This window comes from Lolium perenne, chromosome 5 (genome assembly GCF_019359855.2).
Source record: "Lolium perenne isolate Kyuss_39 chromosome 5, Kyuss_2.0, whole genome shotgun sequence".
Classification (NCBI taxonomy): Eukaryota; Viridiplantae; Streptophyta; class Magnoliopsida; order Poales; family Poaceae; genus Lolium; species Lolium perenne.
In genome coordinates, this window is record NC_067248.2 from 190,326,077 (window position 1) to 190,330,149 (window position 4,073).

At 41.9% G+C, this 4,073-nt stretch overlaps 1 long non-coding RNA gene across 1 annotated transcript; it reads right to left on the reverse strand.

The window, feature by feature from the left end:
* Nucleotides 1-1,082: 1,082 nt before the first annotated feature.
* LOC127301288 (uncharacterized) lies at nucleotides 1,083-3,788 on the reverse strand. The gene is made up of 2 exons (XR_007851978.1): nucleotides 3,229-3,788; nucleotides 1,083-3,142 (listed from the first exon to the last, which is right to left on the reverse strand). It is a non-coding gene; the product is annotated as an uncharacterized lncRNA (long non-coding RNA).
* Between the last annotated feature and the right edge of the window lie 285 nt (nucleotides 3,789-4,073).

A 4,073-nucleotide genomic window follows, 5' to 3' on the forward strand; every position in this document is an offset into this window, starting at 1 on the left:
ATTCCCTTGTTTTTTCAGTTGATGTATGATGATATACTGTGTGCTTCTAATCTAAATTTTATAATCGGCATTTACAATGTACAATGTTCTTAGTCTTAGATTGCTATGAAATTGAGAAGAACCACGCCAACTAAAAAAAGGTAATTTACACCAGGGGTCACAAAACTAGCTGCTACACATAGTTCTTCAAAACGATCACTCGAGGTCACAAACGGCACACATCGAACCAATTTCACAGCCTGAGTGTTGACTATGCCAAAATGGTTGCAAACAAACACCGCATTATTGTTGAAATTTGTACAAAGAAGCCACATCTCTGAGCACACACCTAAGCCTTTTCCTAGCTCTTCTCAAGCGCAACAATTCAAAAACCGAATCCTTCATATCTCAACTGGCACTTGACATAACGACTGATGTAGACACCGGGTGCAACCATTATCATCTTGAAAGAGTGAGCTTGAAAGTGTGAATCGCTGGTTTTGTGTTAGACTACAAGTGAAACAAAATGATACAAGTGAAAGTGTGCATCGCCATTGCTAAGATATCTTGCTACGTTATATTTCAAATGATTCAGAAATTTGTGACACTGAATTCAGGGAAGCGAAACGATACTCACTTCAGAAAAGTTAGTTGGGCCTCCGCTTAGAGGATTCTCAACGCTCATCTGCCAGCTGATATAAGGCCCATCAGGTTACCATGGACCCAGTCACTGGGTCAAGTAGAAAAGGACAGAAAGGAAATTCACTGTCAGACCAATGCTTGGAAAGTTCTAGCCTACCTTCAATACTAGATGGAAAGGCGAGCTTCGCCTCGCCGCCTGCATGGCTTGTGCATTGCACTCACATGCCCTTTTTGTGACACTAACAGCCAACATGATCAACTGTATGTGTATTTCATTGTTCTGTATCGTTGTTTCTTGGGCTAACTGGTTATCATATATTTTTTTCATCTTAATTTACAAAGAAAACTTGCCGAGCCACCTCTGGGATCTGACATCCGTGAATTTTTCCAACAAAAAAGATCAGAGTACAATACCAGAACACCTGGAGATTATTACATGCTGAATTTACAGAGTTGCCTGATGAAATTTCGACAACATTTGACGATATCGCCTTGTTTGCACAAATATATTGTACATGTCCAAGCACAACATTAGGAATACTCACAGATAAAAATAATGGTAAAAGGAACAGATAACGTGTGCCAAACTGACATAATCGCTAGGTAATACATTGAACCTTCACCATCAGTAGGAGAGAAGGTTCCTAAAAATACAACAATCAGAATAAACAAAAACACAAACACATCTCAAATTAGAAAAAAGAACATAAATGCAGACCTAAAATATGAAACTAAAGGATGATATCATGCGTGCGGGTTTTCGTGCACCATGGAGGCAAGCAAAGCAAAATGGTTGGCAAAGTTAAGCAAGTCAGCATGTAAATATTTTTATAGTTTGTAACATACAAAATAAGGAATTCAACGGAATTATTTTCAACTTTATAACTTCGAGTCAATAATTTCTTCACACATGATTAGGATCCATGCAATTCAGGATACACAGTACATGCACGAGTGCTAGCATGAATTGAAGGAGGTACTGTATAATGGTGCTTGAGCTTTCCTGGGGACGAACCCCATATATGCGTTGGAGGAAAGAAGTTGCATACATCCATTATTTATTCAGATCCCAACTTCTCATCATCTATACTTTTTTTTTTTGAGATGCTCATCATCTATAATTGCATCATGCATTGTTTCTAAAATTGCATCATGCATTGTTTCTAAAACTGAAATAAGGTATAACCGGTTAGTAGACTTAGAAGAAGCTACAAATCTCTAACTAAAAAGGAAAACAAAGCACTCAATCTATGATATTGTTGGCCCAGGCTCAAGCACTGACTATTCTTGTATGATTTTGGGTTTGTGAATATATTATTATTGACGCAGGCACTGATTATTTTAGTACTTTTGGACCTTGAATATATTATTATGGGCCCAGACACTAATGATCCTTGTAATGATTTTGTTATATATTGGCTAAAATTGAAGCTGATAAGTAGTAGTCAATAATCATTAACTCTTGGTTAATAACACTATCCAAGACATGCATATCATGTAAGCCAATTCTGGTACATCATGCCCTTAGAGAACTCCTGTCTACTTCTAAAGATAAATACCACTCGCATGAGATGCACTGAATAAATGGAATGCTCAAGCTCAGGCCCTTAGAAAACTACCATGTTTAGTGGATTATTTCATCACTTAACTGCTTCATTTACCGGCCGAAAAAGATAAACATTATTTCTCAACCAAAAATATTTTGAATACTCCCACTTTACCTAAGATCCCTTTTCAAGCTTGTACAGATAAAAGTCTACCTGCACAACTCAGGTAACTTCTTTCAAATTTACACCTTATATTTTATAGAAATCGTTTTATATTTTTCAGTAGTTTAACAGAGCTTCAAGTTATGCAAAATCTTCAAAATTAAATCCTCAAAATCTTAAAATTTGATTACACGCTAATAACTAATCCCTCAATCATGTTTAGCACCACATAGTTAGTGACATTGGAATAACTAAACGATCACTCTCCAAATCTTACTTTCATATAAATAATTTTTCAGTTCTTAAAATTGTGATGACATATCAAGCACTAAATTTAACATCGAGTTTTGCACATAGCACCTACAATCAAACTGGGAAAGAAATATCGACTTAAGATGTACAGAGTTTGGATTTTTGTTTAGCACATCTCAAAGACCAAAATATAGACCCAATTGAGCATCTAAATCAAGCACACTCTTTGCCTCTAGAACAATGTTTCCTACTGAAATGAAGAATCCAATACAAAAAAAAAAGTGGTCCATGATACCAGCTAACACGCAGCACATCAAATCGAAACAAACGGCAAGAAGAACGTACACGCATACCAGGTACATGGACTCAAGTGGTGAGGTGATGTTGCTTTTTGCAGATGGACACCAACCATGGCTAAGAGACGCCGAGTCTCCCTCCTGCTCCATTTTCTTCTTCTGCCTGTGTACCTCTGATTCCGGCCAGATGAGCACAGCTAACCAATAGTGAGTCCACGGACAATTCAAGGCGGTATGGGAGGATAGAAGCGGTGCATCCACCACCTACAGATTTTGTTCCTTCATTTTATTAATCATCTAACAGAATGCAAACAATTAGATGGCGAGAAACGGAACATCTTGATGCTCACCATGGTTCGGATTTCTTCTTCGTTGGCTTGACCTTATGGAGCACAAGCCGTGAGGTCCTTCCGATCGACAGCAGGGGTCAACCATCACGTCCACAATAGCTGGCGAACGCGCCGGATGGATATCGCATCGTCGTCAGGGAGGTACAGAAGCTGTGGTCGTTCACCTGCACCATCCTCATGGAGCAGGGAGGTCGACCCAATGGAGAAAAAAGGATGGGTGCAGGGCGCTGCAGATTCTGGCGGCATAGCGCTGCGCGAGGAGTCCCTGGCCATCGCGCGCGGTGGCGCGTCTCGCTGCGGGAGCCCTCGGCGTCGCGCCGGCGTTGAGGCACCATGGCTGGCGCGCGCGGCGGCGTTTCTCGCTGCGGGAGCCCTCGGCATCGCGCCGGCGTTTAGGCCCCTGGCCGACGCGGGCGGCGGCGCTTCTCTCCGCGGGAGCCGTCGGCGTCGCGCCGGCGTTCAGACCCCCTGGCCATCCCGCGTTCGGCGCGATTGCGGGCTAGATCTGGGTTCCGGGGTGCGACTTTGGTGAGGGCAGGTCACGGAAGGTTTTTTTACCGGCCTGCAGTTTACCCAGGACATTGAACCGTGGGCCTCTAGATCAGGCAATGTAGCAAAAATGACCAATTCAATGTACGGCTCAGATTGACACAAACTGAGATCTGACAGTCCAAAACATAGGAGCGGAAGAAGCCTCTCAGCATGCGGGTACGTGAACAGCCTTAACTCTTTTAGTAATTTGGAAGGCTATTTGCCTCTTTGGGGTTGTTTGGGTGGTCACTGAAATGAAACAACGGTATTACAGTTATACCCACCTACAGCAGTGAACCAGGCTAAATTAACGC